General features: G+C 43.9%; 1 long non-coding RNA gene across 2 annotated transcripts in view; it reads right to left on the reverse strand.

Moving 5' to 3' along the window:
- LOC148161309 (uncharacterized) overlaps nucleotides 1-16,195 on the reverse strand; it is a 63,624-nt gene that overhangs the window by 15,813 nt on the left and 31,616 nt on the right. Inside the window, exon 3 of one of the 2 annotated variants that reach the window (XR_015767669.1) lies at nucleotides 5,826-5,919. The exons of the other annotated variant lie outside the window; for it this stretch is intronic. This is a non-coding gene — a long non-coding RNA (uncharacterized LOC148161309). The remainder of the gene's footprint in view (nucleotides 1-5,825; nucleotides 5,920-16,195) is intronic. 2 annotated transcript variants of the gene reach the window in all.

Below are 16,195 nucleotides of genomic sequence, written 5' to 3' on the forward strand. Positions count from 1 at the left end.
ACAGGAAGGCAGCACAGTTGAGTCATTAGGAGTAAGGTTCTGCAGGTAGACTGTTCAGATTCAAATCCAACTCAACCTCACAGCTGGTGACTCTGGACAAATTCGTTTACCTCTTGGGGCTTTAGTTGCCACAATAGTCAAATGGGAGTAAAAGTAAATACCTTATAGGATAGTTGTGAGGAGTAAGTGAAATGATGCCTGTAAAGTATGTAGCTCAGTACGTAGCAAACAATACGGACTTAATATCATCTACCTAACACTTCATAATGAAATCTGATCCAATGTCCCCAAACTCTGAGAATCAATTAGTCTTTATAAATGTCTGGCCTCAAAAATCACCCAATAAAACTCAAACCTGTTAGCTAGCCATCATAAGACAATGAAAATAGTTTATTCCATATATTTTGCCTTGAAACACTAAGGACTCCAGCTAGACACCCACATCCATGCTGATGCTAACACGTAGGGGTGCCTAGGCTCACTGAGTTAGAGCAGACATCAAAAAAATGCAAGGCTCAAAGACAATAACAATAATCACAATTAAAATAAGAATAATATCTGTGCCTACAGATGCCTCATCTTATTTCTGGAACAGGCAGTGCTGGGTACTATAGAGGTAAGAGCAACGACCATTATGTCAGAAATGCTGGATGTGAGGCCTGGCCCTTCCATGTGACTATATGAACTTGGGAAATTGGTTCACTCTCTCTAAGCCTCAGTCTCCTCACCCACAAGGACCTCACCTGACCCCCCTCACTGGATCAGCATGAGAATTCAGTGAGGAGATACAAACAATCCCACACTGCTGGTGGGAGCGTCACTGCGGCACCATCCTGAGGCACAATCTCAGTGGAATTAAGAACGCACACACCCTCCCTGCGATCCCTCTCCGAGGTGTACACCCCAAGGAGACTCTCTCCTGAGTCCATAAGGAGCCCATGTGAGCACGTTCCTCACAGGACTGTCTATGGAGGCAGGAAGTGGGAGCTGTGCCGGTGTCTGTTCCTGGAGGAACATATAAGTAAAATGTGCCGTGTGTGCACAATGAAATATGACACGGCAGTCGGAGATAATAAAGCAGATTTACAGAGAGCAAATTGGGTAGATCTCAGAAACTATGTTAGATAGCAAAAGTAAAAACAGGATGAGGTGTACAGCACAATGCCATTCTTTACCTTTAAAAAACAGTGAAAGAAATCTTGCCATTTGCAACAACATGTATGGACCAAAAGGGCATTATGCTAAGTGAAAAAAGTCAGACAAAGACAAATACTCTTATGATTTCGCTTATATGTGAAATCTTAAAAAACAAACAAAAAACAAAAACACAAGCTCATAGATAACAGCGAACAGGTTGGTGGTTGCCAGAGGTGGGGGGAATGGGGGAATGGGGTCAAAAGGTACAAACTTCCAGTTTTAAAATAAGTCATGGGGGTGAAATATATAGCATGGCGACTATGGTTAATAATACTGCATTGTATATTTGAAAGATGTTGAGAGAGTAAACTTAAAATATTCTCATCACAAGAAAAAAAGTTTTTGTAACTATGTATGGTGATGGATGTTAAGTAGTCTCATTATAGTGATCATTTTGCAATGTATACATATATTGAATCATTGTGTTTTACTCCTGAAACTGACATAATATGCATCAATTATACCTCAATAAAAAATAAATTAAAAAAATTAAAACTGAAAGAGCACCACATATTTCAAGGATATACAAATAGCTGTTACAAATGTCATGTCATTTCTGTGCTCAAAACCTTCCACTGGTTTTCCTTTTTATTCAGAGTAGAAGCCAAAGTCTGCATTTACAATGGCCTACAAAGTCCTACAATATTTGTCACTGACCCAGCTACCTCTCAGCCTCCTGTTTCTCTCTCTTCCACTCATTTCACTCTAGCCACTGGCCTCCTAACCATTCTGGCCTCCTAACATACCAGGCAAGACCCTACCCTAGGGCCTTTGCACTGGCTGCCCCCTCTAACTGTACCACTTCTAGCCCAGATGTTCACAGGGTGGCTCCCTTCACTGCATTTGGTGAAATAGCATGTTTGTAGCACGGCCTTCCTGAATCCCCCACATACAACCGCAGTCCATTCCTAACCACACACAATAGACCCCATCACCCTACTCTTCATTTTTCCACAGCACTTGTCACTATTTAAAGTACTATATGTTTTACTTATTTATTTGTTCATGTTTTGTCTCACTTAATAACAATGTAAGCTCCATGAAAACAGGACTTTTTGTATTGTTTTGCTCCTGGCTATATTCCCCGCACTTGCAACTGTGCCTGACACATAGTCAGCCCTGTATTTGTGGAATGGATGAATGTATCTAAATACACATACAAAGCATGGATTGGAAGAGCATTTGTTAAAGACGCTAAAGCCAGTGCCTCCAGTGAGGAAGGGAAATGAGAATAGAGATAAGGATGAAAGGGGAAAATAAACAGCATTGAAAAGGGGCCTGACAGAAAGCAATGGTGCAAACACACCATGACTGAGGGAGGGACTGACTCCACTCTGTGCACTGCAGGTTCAACACAGGATTGTAGGAGATAATGTTGTGAGAGCACCTCGTACAGAGCTTGATAAATGGCAGGCTCTCAGTAGATTTAACATGAGGGGGAACCAGAATCCTGTAATTGCTAGGATATGGAGAGTGCAAAGAAGGAATACCTGCTAGAAAGAGTGAAGAACAAGACGAACCAGGAGAGATGATGGACTCTGAAAAACAAACTGAGGGTTCTAGAGGGGAGGAGGGTAGGGGGATGGGTTAACCTGGTGATGGGTATTAAAGAGGGCACATTCTGCATGGAGCACTGGGTGTTATGAACAAACAATGAATCATGGAACACTACACCAAAACAAATTATGTAATATATGGTGATTAACATAACAATAAAAAATTTAAAAAAAAGAGTGAAGAACAGGGAAGATGGGCACCCCTTTTACTAGTTCTCTCTGAACCCATTTCCTTTTTTCCCAATTCCTCTTTCTCCTTCAGCCCCTCCAACCTTTGGAGGCTCCTGTAGTTGGCACTAAGGATGCTTGTATTGTGTTTCTCTCTGGGGAACCATCCCCAGCCACCTACCTCCCAAAAAAGACACAACAGTGGTTCTTCACATTTGTTGAGTCACAGATGCCTCTGAGGTTGGTCACCTCAAAAAAGGCCATGCACTCTGTTGAAGTCCATCCATGGACCCTAAGCAGGAATCCCAGAGGAGTACCATCTGAATGGCAGGGTCGGAGAGGGGTAATGCTTTAATAATTTCTGTTTCCCCCAACTGTGGTGGTCCTTATGCTCTTCCCACTTATACTGAAGACGAGGGAAAGTGGGCTACAGACAAAGTATGAAGATACCAGAGAAGCAACCCAAAGAACAAAACATCTGGGAATTAAATAGTCATGTTTTATGACTCCAACAGAAGCAGGTAGAACAAACAAATGAACAAGGAAACATAGAGAAGCGAGAGCAAAACGATGATTGGGAATCCTGAGAGAACCTATCACAAATCCAGCTCATAACAACACAGAGAAACATGGTCCTCAAACACCATCTTCAGAAATGCCCTTTCTCCGTGAAATAATCAAGTATTCCAATAGTTTCTATTCAGTCCAGATCTCTGCCCCAGCTATCTGCCCCACCTCAAGTCACCCCCTACCCTCAGACCCATCACCTCCTTCCTAACTCAGCTCCTCGCATCTTGACCACCCCTTCCTGGGATGAGCATTCGGCCTGGGTAAGTACCTGCCCTGCCAGGAATGCCATCCTCACTCCTTCTTTCCAGTCCTGATGCTCTAGCTCTTCACCCTGTTCTACAACCTTTCCCCACTATGTCTAGGAAGACTTTCCTAAGCCATCCTGACCGATCTCCACTTCCAACCATCCTCCACTTCCCGCCAGCACTTACAGCCCAACCTGATGCTCACCTGAAACTAATTTTCCCTTTCTGTCTGCCCGTGTCCTGGGTTTGTCACTTAAATTCCTTGATAATCTAAAAGCTTCCAGAGGGCAGAACCAGGATCCATGTACCTTCTCTTTCTTCTGAATTCTATACTCCCACACCCAAGCCTCACTCCTCAGGGCAAGGATGTGTTCATAATTTCACCAAGCAACCAAAAGAGGCATTTAGGACAGAGAAGATGAATATACAGAGATAGGTGTATTGATTGACTGCTATATCTTGAGATTCCTAGAAGTAGGATTTTTTTTTTTTTTTTGAAGGAGAGAAAGGACCAAACAGAGGTGTAAACAGGAGACTAGAACATGCACCCTCATGTCTTCCAAGGGCATTTCCTGAGGACATTTCCTAATGAGGGCCTTGGGTCTCTGAACCTCTGTGTAATTAGGAAACAGTCTCTCCCAAAAGAAGTGCTTGCTCAGGGGATGTGTTTAAAGAAATGCAGAGAGGGGCCAAGGAACGCGAAGCCAACTTGTATGAATTCCATAATGTCCCCAGCTTCCCCTTCCCTCCTTCTCCTCCCTGTGTTTCTCTCAGTCTCTGAGCTCCTTTCAAATTCCAAAACAAAAGTTTCATCCCAAGTTTCCCAGAAGAACTCCTGTCAAATGGGACAATCCACTAACTAAATCAAAGTCTGTCTTGCTTTCCCAGCCAGCCCCATCCATCCTCCTTTGTCCTGAAGGTCACTGTGTTCACTCCTCTGTCTCTGAGAAGGGTACTGCCCTCACTCTGGACTTTTCCTTTTCAAAACATTTTTCCAAGGCAGTAAGTTCCATTGGTTCCCGTGGCTGGGTTTTTTTTTTTTTTTTAAAGATTTTATTTATTTGACAGAGAGAGACACAGCGAGAGAGGGAACACAAGCAGAGGGAGTGGGAGAGGGAGAAGCAGGCTTCCCGCTGAGCAGGGAGCCCGATGCGGGGCCCGATCCCAGGATCCTGAGATCATGACCTGAGCCGAAGGCAGACGCTCAACGACTGAGCCACCCAGGCGCCCCTGTGGTTGGGTTTTAATACTCCTGTTAATCAGGAAGCTGGCCTTGTGGCTCCTCCTGAATAGCTTCCAATATAGTTTAGATACAGTTGCTTTGCTAGAAGTCTGACAAAAACTTGAGAGGAAGGCTAATGAGGGTGTTAAATAATTATCTGCAAGTTCTCAAAGTTTCAGAGAAATGGAGTAAACCAAACATTTCCAGAGATAGTATCCATCCTCTGGTATCCAAGCACAGCTCCCTCCTGATCCCAAAGTATAAAAATTCTCTCGTCCTTAAAATTTCCAGACTATGAAAACTCCAGTTTCAATCAAACCAGTGGCCCCCAAACAAACAAGTACAAAGCTTTTTGTTTTTTTTTAAAGATTTATTTATTTATTTTGAGAGAGTGAGAATGAGAGAGAGAGAGAGAGAGAGTGCACATGAGAGGAGGGAGGGCCGGAGGGAGAAGCAGGTTTCTCGCTGAGCAGGGAGCCCGATGCGGGACTCGATCCCGGGACTCCAGGATCATGACCTGGGCCGAAGGCAGTCGCTTAACCAACTGAGCCACTCAGGCGCCCCAAAGCCTTTTGAATAGCTGAACTTCCCCAGAGTTTCCAAACTTCTAAATCAAACAGCCCTGCTACTCCGGTAGGAAGCAGTTAGGAACACAAGAGTAGATCCTTTGAGTTCAGAGCGAGCGCTTGAAGTAGTAGTTAAGTGTGGTGCATGTGTACATCAACACTTCCATAGTGGAAATAGTTCAAAATACATACAAAAAAGTGAACAGAGCAGAAAACACCATGAACACTGAGGCTGAGTCTCATATTCAAAGGTAGAAGAAATTGGTTAACAAAACCAAATGAAAAAATAGAATGTTCCTACTTTCTCTTTCTCTTTATGCCTTCTCTAGAGGTCTGTCCAGTCATGTTCCTTCATTTATTCATTCAACAAATACACTGGCCCCATTTATTCGGCACTGTGGATAAAGCAAAGAAAAACACAAAAAATGATTCCATTCAAATTTCTTACATTCCTGTAGTAGGAAGCAAACAATAAACAAATAAGTGATAAGGATATATACTGTGTTGGATTTGCAATAGTGCTGCAGAGAAAAGGAAAGCAAGAAAAGGTTAGGAGGTGCTCAGAGTGGGTGTCGTGATTTTAAAATGGGTGGTCCAACCCAGCCTTACCTTCACTCTGTTGTGGAACCATCATCACCATCCATCTCTAGAACTTGTTCATCTTCCTCAGCTGAAACCCTGTACCTATTAAACAGTAGCTCCCCATCTTCCCTCCTGCAGTCGCTGGCAACCACCACTCTATGTCCTGTCTCTATGAATTTGACTAATCAAAGTACCTCAGAGATGTAGAATCATATAATATTATGATTTCACTTGGCATAATGTCTTCAAGGGTCAACTAGGTTGCAGCAGATTTTAAAATATCCTTCCTCTTTAAGGCTGAATAATATTCTGTTGTGTGTATGTCTCACATCTTGTTTATCTGTTCATCCACTGACAAGCTGAGGGCTGTTGTGGATAATGTCATTATGAATATGGGTTACAAATATCTTTTTGAGTTCCTGCTTTCGATTCCTTCGGATATATACCCAGAAGTGGGATGGCTGGATCATATGGTAAGTGTATACTTAATTTTTTGAGAAATCACCATACTGTTTTCACAGCAGCTGCCCCATTTTACATTCCCACCAGCAATGTGCAAGCGTCCCAATTTCTCCACATCCTCGCTAACACTCGTTGTATTATGTTTATTTAATAGCTACCTAACAGGTGTGAAATGGTACTTAGCTATTTTGGGGGAATAACAAGGAGGCCTGTGGGGCCAGGGCAGAGTAAGAGGGAAGCAGGAGGGGATAAGGTCAGAGAAAAAGCAGGAAGCGAGATCCTTCAAGTTGGGTGTGAGTGTCACAGTGAGGACTTTGGTTGTTACTCTGGGTGTGATGGAGACACTACAAAAAGTGACTGTTTCACATGAGGCCACCCACGGGAGAGTGACATGATGGATTGCTTTGATTGTAACTACTCACTTTCTAGATTAATTCTAGGCAGAACTCAATCAGTTTAATATCAAACAAAAGTCATTTTAGTATCATTCACTATTTTAGGTTATTCCCACCATTATTGTGGATAATCAAGAGCTGGGATGGAGACAAAGGGTGCTTTTTCTGGATCCTGGTGAAATTAAGGACTGCAAAGAAAAGGGTAGACAGGCTCCCAGGAAGGGGAGAGGAACCGTGTGAATCAGGCATTCAACAAGTGTAGAATTAAATAGATGAATCCAGTCCCAAGCCTGAGATGTCTCAGGAAGAACTGTCAGAAATATCTGACATAGGATCCCCAAAGGGAGGCCTGAAAACACATTTCTGTGAGGCAAAGAGTAGCTCTCATGACCTCACTTCCCCTTGAAAAGAGGAATGAAAGATTCTACATCCAAATGAGAAGTCCAAGGAGCTATATACTTTCTCAACACAAATAATCTGGAGAGAATGGCTGCCCAACCACCATTTATAAATGTTAGAAAATACACACTTGTGTGTGTTTGTTGCAGGGGGAGATGTAGGGTAGAGAAGGAGAGAATTATGGTGTTGCCCACACTAGGATAGGTGGAGAGACAGAAATGAGTTTTCACAATGACATTCTTAGGATTCAAATGAGGGTTAGGGAAGGGAAGTATAGTAAAATCTGGAAATCTAAAGAACCAATTTCTCTCAGCAAGAATACAGGCCATGTGCTCCTAGCTTCTGTGTGCTGTGTTTCTTTCCAGCTGAGGACCACCTTATTCATCCTCCACTCTCAACATAGTATGATCACCACCCACCCCCAGGGTAAAGAGACTCCACACTTGCCTTATGTCATAATCCCCATCTCATTTCCCTTCTTTGTGGGCTCTTTACATAAGTCCTGGGTTACCTTTAACCTTCAAACATACATAATAAAAATGGAACTAGAATATAGAAGTCTGCTCTTCCTCCTCTCCTCAAGTAGAAAAGTAATAGACCTCAGTGGCAGTGACAGTCTTAGGTCATTCATCCATGTATTCATTCAATAAATCCTAAGCACCTCCTAAATGCCAGTCCTAGTGCTTAATGCTACAGAGAAAACGGGGAGGAAAAAGATGTGTTCCCTGTCAACATGGCACTCATTGTTGTTAAGAATGTTCTTATATAACATTCCTGCTCAAAATGTGTAACTTGAATTTAATGATAAAAATGATCAGTCTACAAAACAACTTTCCAAAGAACATTGACTCTATGAAACAACCGAACTGTGCTGTTCAGAACTGCCAATGTCAGGGATGACAGGATGAGGAACTGTTGTAGATTAAAGCACAATAAATAGACATCATTGTGAGATGCAAGAACCCTGGATTGCATCTGGATCAGGGAGAAACGTGTTACTTAAAAAAATTGGACAATTAATAAACTTAGAATATGGACCATATTTTACACACACACACACACCCACACACACACACACACATTGGAGAGAGCAAGCAAATGTGCCAAAATTTTAACAGTTGGTCAATACTGGTGAATAATATTTGGGTGTTAATTATACTATTCTTGCAACTTCTGCCGTTTGGATATTTTTCAAACTAAAAAGGTGGGAGGAAAACAAGAATGTCCCATTAGTAAAGGTTATGGTTTCTCCTTCCCTAAATGCCCTTTATAAACAAGCTTGCCATCACTTTTGGTTGGAACCAAATCCTCACCCAGAATGATCTAGCCCCAGATCACGAACTTTAGATCAGAGGAGCGGATGGGAGGTTACAACATCCCTGTCTTTGACTTATAACTAAAGTTACAAGCAAGCAAAAATGCCTGGCAAGAAACCACAATGTTGGCTTATGTTTGTATTGTTATAAAAAGTCCATACTCTTACTATCATTTTGTGGGACTACCACAAAATAATAAACCAGGGCCCTGACTCTAGAGGCCCTGGGAACATGTGCAGAGGCTGGAGGCAGAGAAAAATGGTATCTGGCAATTTGGGGTACGAGGTATATGTGCAAAATTCAGGGATACATGGAAAGAAGGGCGAAACAGAATCAGAATTTGTTGATGTATAAATAATGCACATATTTTATTTCATTTAACCCCCAGAACAGCCCAAAGAAATAAGTATTATCGTTCCACTTTACACACTGAGAGTTCAGACAACTGTCTCAAACTCATATAGCCAGTAAAAAGACGAGCTGGAATTTGACCTTGGTTCTTTTTTACTTCAAAGACCATGTTCTTTCTACTACAGCACCCTACCTTCTAAAGAGTCAAGACTCTAGGGCATGGCTAGTAAAGGAGTATTTAAGCCAGTTCTTACCTTTGTGCTCAGGTCACCCTCTGCTGATGTCTTCCCTTTCCTCCCGAATAGATACTGATGGGCCAGAGCTAAAGTACTGGAATCTTAAATCTGAGTCTTCATCTAAACATTATCTTATTAGAATCCAAACATAATCAGGACCAAAATGTTTCCAGACTATCCTTTTAAATGCCAAGAAATATTCCAAAGCACACCCATATCTACGTCAATAGTTCCCAGATATGATTTTACAGGTAATTGTAATTCCTGCTCATGACTTTTACCCATCTCCTCTTGCTTGGCTTTTAGTTGAAATATAGGGAAATAGATCTCTAGATGCCAAACATAAGTCACTGTCCTGATACTTTTTTCATCATCCTATTTTTTTCATCATTCTATTCCAAATCTTTTCTAGTCACTACCTCATTCTTTTTTTCTTTTATTCATGAGAGACAGAGGGGGAGAGGGGGAGAGGGAGAGAGAGAGAGAGAGAGAGAGAGAGAAGCAGAGGGAGAAGCAGGCTCCCAAGGAGCAGGGAGCCCGATGCGGGACTCGATCCCAGGACCCTGGGATCATGACCTGAGCCAAAGGCAGACGCTTAACCATCTGAGCCACCCAGGCGCCCTAGTCACTACCTCATTCTTAAGAAGAAAAAACCCCATGTTCATGCAGTTAGGGAGTGCTAGAAAAGAAAATGAAACTTTGATTCTCATTGTGGAAAGGAAGATGGGGGTGGGGAAGAGACATTTTCTAAAATGGGAGCCCAATGGCAGGAAGATTGTTGCAATTTCCCTGACAACTTAAATATCTCCAGTTTGGGCTTCTCAAACCTCAGTCATCACCCATGACTTCCTGATGCTGCCAACACGCACCATTAGGAAACACCTGTCCCAAAGGACATCCCCAGATGTAACAAAGGAGGGTAGGAAGGCAGATGGTGCCGGTTTAACAAGGATAGTTTAACAAAACATCTTTTTAAGCTTCCTAATTCCCTTGGCCCTTTGCTCCCTAGACTTGGCTGCCAATCAAGAGCAGACTGGGAATGCTTGCCAGATAATGGCAATGTTCTCTATATCCTTAACCCAGAAAAACCAGTGCCAGAAAAATGTCAGCTGGACAGCCACTCCAAAATATGATAAATTCCTTTTCAGAGCTAAAATAGCAAAGCAATGCTGGTAATAGGACTTCAGCCATGTAAGACTGACCATTCTGGCTTGGTTGTTATTTGCAACCAGAGACATGACCTAGTAGAATACATAAAATGGACATTGGTGTTTCCCATTGTGAACCATGTCTGTGACCAGTTGTCAGATCACAGTGCCTAGAGCATTGTTAATATTTCTCATTACCCATGGATATAAGCACAAAGACCAATGGATATCAAGCATCAGTACAGAAAATGTTGTCTGGTTTTGGATCTCCTTACTATTTGTTTAAAGTTATTAACAAATATGGACTTGAGATAAGAAATAATGAGTATTCTGAACATGCTATTTGAATAGGAAGAACAACAGAGAAGATAAAGGATTGTCTTTCTATTTTAGTTTGAAATGAAGAAAACCCCAAGTATGTCCAGAAACAATGGGACTGACCACTTACTCCTACTATTAACCTTTTCTGTCGCTCCTGCTTCAACAAGACAAATCTTTCCCCACACATGTACATCTTGCTGGCGTTAACATCAGCGCTCACAGAGACTGTCCCTCTCTGCCTAGAACACTCTTTCCAAATCCTGTTCAACAAGACCCTCCTTCCCCAAGCTTCTCTGGCCACAACTTCGGAGAAGTATATGCTCTCTCCAGTATGCTCCCTTACTCCCTTCTCTCCCCTCATTAATGTGCAGTGGTATAACTCCCTGGCTTTGTACTTTGCCCTGGGAGAACACCCAGTTAGGGAAGAGAGTAGGAGTAGCAGGTGGTGAGGTGGACTGAGGAGCAGAGCTTCTGTCTCATACTGCTTTTCAGCTTGCCTTTCCTTCCCCAGCTGAAGCCTGGTATGCAAAGAGTTAACTGGCCACAGCCAAAGAAGTACGCCTAGGATCTACACCCAGTTTGGCAATGTCAGAGATCTGACACAATAACCAAGGTCCAAATCTCTTTCATCACAACAAAGTGAAAGTAGAGAGGAAGTAGCCTAAGTCAGCTGATTGTGATTTCCTCCAGTGTCATCCCCTTGATGTGCAACTACTGAACATATGCACAACACTGAGTTTTATTACTTTCACTGCTTTACTTTATTTGGAAAATAAGCCATCTAATGCTTTGGCATTAGGCAACATGACATGAGACTCAAACTGCAATAATGACATGTAAAGCTAGCTTGCGGAATGGAGGAGTGTTAATAGTCAACAGATTGAATGGTGTGTAGAATAGGATTTCACTTGTTTCAGGAGGATGAAGAAGTATCCATGAAATGCCCATTTATAGTATAAGCTCTCAAAAAAAACAGAATTTTCTGTATTTGCTACCATTTTTCCTGTATGGTCCGTAAATAACCACAGATATGTTCAGTGTACTTTGTGTTGGGTCTAAAATGAGAAATCTGATGGTCCCTCAAGTAGAAACCACAAAAAGTTTCTAACTGGGAAAGATTGGATTCAATCTATTAAAGGTGATTTCAACTAAGTGTAAATGAATGCAAAGGCAAATTCCAAATTAGAAAATTCAGGCACCACAGTGATTCTTTTGCAAAAGAACTCAAGCAAAAACAAAATTTTTCTTCCCCCTAAATTATCAACACCACCATCATTACCCCCAAATCATCACTCACTCACTTAGTTACACACAGTGCAAGACAATGGTGGCAGAGAATTCCCCTCTCTGGGAACATACAATTAAGGGCATTTTGTGAACACCTGCCCTACCAAAATAGATAAAAGAAACATGAACTATGAATGTGGAAGGATATTCCTAAGTAAGAAATGAACAGTCAGGGCAAGGGCATGTCAAGATCCCAGATGGCTTCCTAGTTGATGGAAGGTAAGAGCAGTAAGGACCTCAGTTTCTGGTGTTGACAGAACTAGCGAGAATCTTCTGTGCACTGTGGGTCAGCCTGAGAAGTCTGCATGGAAGAGGGGGGAATTACCCCATCTTGGCATTGTATATAACTGTTTCCCAGGAAAACATCAGTTCAAGCTACATCTTCAGCTTTGGCCATGATCCAATAAATAGAGCCTCTTTTAGGCCTTCCTTCCATGCCCTCCACCAAAAACACAAACTCCACCACACCTTGAACCATAAATCCAGTTTGCCCAGCTAGACAGATCCAGGTAAATATATGCTACAGATATTGATACAGATCTAGATATTAAGATATAATATAAATAATAATAATAATTCTCAGCTTTGGTCTGTGCAGAAAAGGAAAAGAAAGAGAAACCATTGCAGGAGTAATAAATGTGTAACTTCTCCCCTAGGGGAAAGAGAAGGAAAGGTCACATAGCTTCCCTGAAAGGTTGGAAAGAAGGCTGAAGCAACCAACTTCAGCTCATACTAAAGAAAATAAATATCCCAAATTATCTCCCAGGAGTCTTCTGAGAACAACTTTACCAAATGGATCACTTACCAGGCATCGTCCCTTCTATGGTCTTCCTTTGTACTGTATTCTGTTTGCCTGTTACTTGCAAGAAGCCGTTGTCTCCCTTTCTAAAATAAAACCTCCTCAAGGTAGAACCTGCTTCATGTTTCTCAATGAGGATAGAAACCCTAATTCTGCAAGTAAATATTACTAGGTGCAACCAAGACTTGAAGGCATGGCAGCCCCCCCACCAACTGCTCATTGGACCCAAGGGCCTTTCGAATTAAAGAGTTGCAAATATGTTTTGTGATAACAGCAAACTGCCTCTTAGAGACCCAGTGTTTTAAGACCAGTAGGAAGCCACACCCCAGGGGAACTTGGTAATCTTTCCTCCTACAGCGTGACCTGGCGTATAATCCATCCCCACAACAGCTTTTTTAAAATTAGATAAGAAAGGAAAGGAGATACCTTTAGCAGCTGTAAAAATAGATATCTCGCTCCTTGAGCACGGAGGAACAAGATTCTCAAATCCTCTATCCTGATGGTGGACCACTTTATCAAACTGTCCACACCAATGCTCTCCCTAAGAGTATAAAATAAAGAGACTTTCAGATCTCAAGTGAGAAAGCATGGGAAAACATGAAGGAGGCAACAAAGCCAGTTGGAAGAATCTTCATTCATTCAAAGAACATGTATAAGTAAGCATACTGTGTGCTGGGGCCTGTGGGAAAGGAAAAAGTGAAGAAAGCAAGCTCTGCAGCAGGTCATAAGGGAAAGGCCAGGAAGGACAGCAAGGCAAACAGGTAGGAAGGAACTGGAGGAGAAGCACCAAGGAATAACCTCCCTTAACTCATATTTTCTTCAGCAGAGTTGAGAACCTCTGGTCTGAAGGAGAACAGAGTGGAGGTCTCCAAATCACTCTGATCCCAGCAAATTTACCTGCCCTTCCTAAACTTTCAAGGCCTCTGGTCTGCATCCCCAATCCAAAGACTAGCTCTGGTTCCAAGAAATACACTCTGCTCAAATGCCAACGGCTGCCACAGCCAGTGGCACTCCAAGCCCAGCCTTCTTCTACTCTGGCTCTGTCTCAGCTTTCTTGCCAACTCTATAAACACAAGAAATCACTTACCAATGGGCTTTTTTGGTCTCAGAGGAGAAAGACTTGAGAAGAAAGTGCAAGCCAAACCCAGGGACAGGTAAGGAACTTGGCCAAAGAGTCAGGACTTGGAGTGGAGCTCAGCTGGGCCCTCGGGGAGTTGGAGCCCTTGGGAAGCCAGGCCCTCTGGGAGGCGGGGCCCTTGGGAGGTAGGGTCCTAGCAAGGCTGAGCCTCAGAGAGTTGGGGCAATTGGGAGGCAGATACATGAGAAGGGTGGGGAAGGGTGAAGGAGGTGTTTAGCTAGACTCCTAGGATAAAGCTGAGGTGGGCAATGGAAGACTAAGGCTCTGCATGGGTGAGGAGGTGGACTGAGGGCTTAAATGGGACTTTTCCGGAGACTTTGTTGGCAGCAAAATGTGAATTTAGAGGTAGACAAGCTTTCTAGGGTCCTGTGTATGAAGGAGTTCCTGGCTGGCAAGAGGAGAGTGTGGGGAGCCAGGTGGAGCCCAGCCTGTGCTGATTTGGAGGCCAGTCCCAGGTCCAGCTAAAGCGACTACTCAGCAGTCCTGTAAACAAAGACAGAAGCACCCTTCCCTCCCCGCCCCCGCCCCCCGCCAACCGCCTCTCCAAGAATCTTCTACTAAATTCCTCTACCACCGCCATCCATCCCAGCCTTCTCACCCACTTTTCCTGTAACTCCAGGAATAAAACCAAAAAGGTTCTGGCTTAAACTTCACCAGGAGGATTCCTGAGACAGTCATTCAGCGTTCATAGCATACTCTAACTGAATATACATTGAGCAGTCTGCTGGGGGAAGTAACGAAGAAGATAGAGTCACTTCTTAGAGAACTTCCTGTTCCAGATATTCAAAATGTAGTACTCACAAGACCCTGAAGCAGTGACCAAAGGAAGGTGCCTGCTCCTTTCAGGACCATTAATCTTCAAACAGAGGCAAGACTTCTCAGAACTGGAGAAGGTGGGGTCTACTTAGAGACCCAGGGTTGAATCCACAAGTGATGGGCCCAAGAAGCCATTGGTCTCAAGGAAAAGGGGCATCACTGCTTCTACCTGATAGTGCTGAGAGTCCTTTAAACCCAAAACAGGTTCCTTAAAGACAGGTGGAGGTGGAGGGAGAGGAGAGAGGGGTAGCAGCAGGTCCCTAAAGGGACAGAGTCTTTACTAACTATACTAAGACAAAGCATTGAACTTGGAACAGAAAGAATTGCCCCAGATCTCAGGAAGACCCTTCGCCTGAGGAACACCTACAAATCACACCGACCCTGCCCTAACACATCTCCACTAAGCATGGACCAAGATCCAGGTGTTATGCTCGGGAGTGGACAGTGGCCCAGCCAAGACTACAGAGCCAGAATTCCTAGAGGCAAAGGAGACAGGCAGGATTGGCTGGATGGGTGTCACGACAGGACAGTAGGGAAGGGGCATCTGGGTGTTCGATCTGTGTCTGTTCCAACAGTCCTAGGCTGTCTCCGCTGCCTCAAGCTGGGATTTCCCCAGATGTGCATCTGTTGAGGGCAAAAAGGGTAGGTTCAGGGGAGGGTCTGTCTATCCCTGCATCTGGTCCCCAGAGCATTCTGCTCCCCCTTCTCCCTGTGCTATTCACTGCCTGCTGGGTAGAGGGTAGGAGGCTGGGGACAACGTCAGGGCCCCCAGTCACCAGGTGATGAAGAGAACTGGCCCAGGGCTGGGGGATGCAGAGTAGGGACCGTAAGTCTCTCCTGGAGGAGGGGGCACAGATGGGGGACCTGGCAGTTAGAGTCCATCTAGGTGATTTTATATGAAGTATCTGAACCTTGAGGGGTGGGAAAATGGAAGAGGGGGGCAGAGACAGGGGGAGAGGCTTAGAGACACAGAGATAAGAGAAGCAGGGAGAGAGCCAAGAGGGTGGGCAGAGAGGGACCAGGGAAGGGGGAGGCAGCACAGGAGACAGACAGGAGGAGATGCAGGGGAGACACTGAAAGGCTCCCAGGGTGAGACTCACACAGATGTGATGGGAAGAGAGACTCTCAGACACTGAGGGAGGGACAGCCAGAACGGAGAGCTGAGGGCAGACCCAGTCCTGGGACATCTCAGACCACAGAATATCTGGAGTCAAAGAGACAGACAGACAGGCCCACAGACAGACAGATGTGCTGACAGAGATGAAGGTGAAGGAGGCCAAGATGGCAGGGAGAGGGGTGCCTGGGTGGCTCAGGTAAGTGTCTGCCTTCAGCTCAGGTCATGGTCTCCCCGGTCCTGGGATCAAGTCCCGCATCGGGCTCCGTGCTCAGCAGGGAGCCTGCTTCTCTCTCTCTCTCTCTCT

The sequence above is a fragment of the Eumetopias jubatus genome, unplaced genomic scaffold (genome assembly GCF_037043125.1).
Source record: "Eumetopias jubatus isolate StellerSeaLion01/CBP00866 unplaced genomic scaffold, mEumJub1_p1.0 scaffold_226, whole genome shotgun sequence".
Taxonomy (NCBI): Eukaryota; Metazoa; Chordata; class Mammalia; order Carnivora; family Otariidae; genus Eumetopias; species Eumetopias jubatus.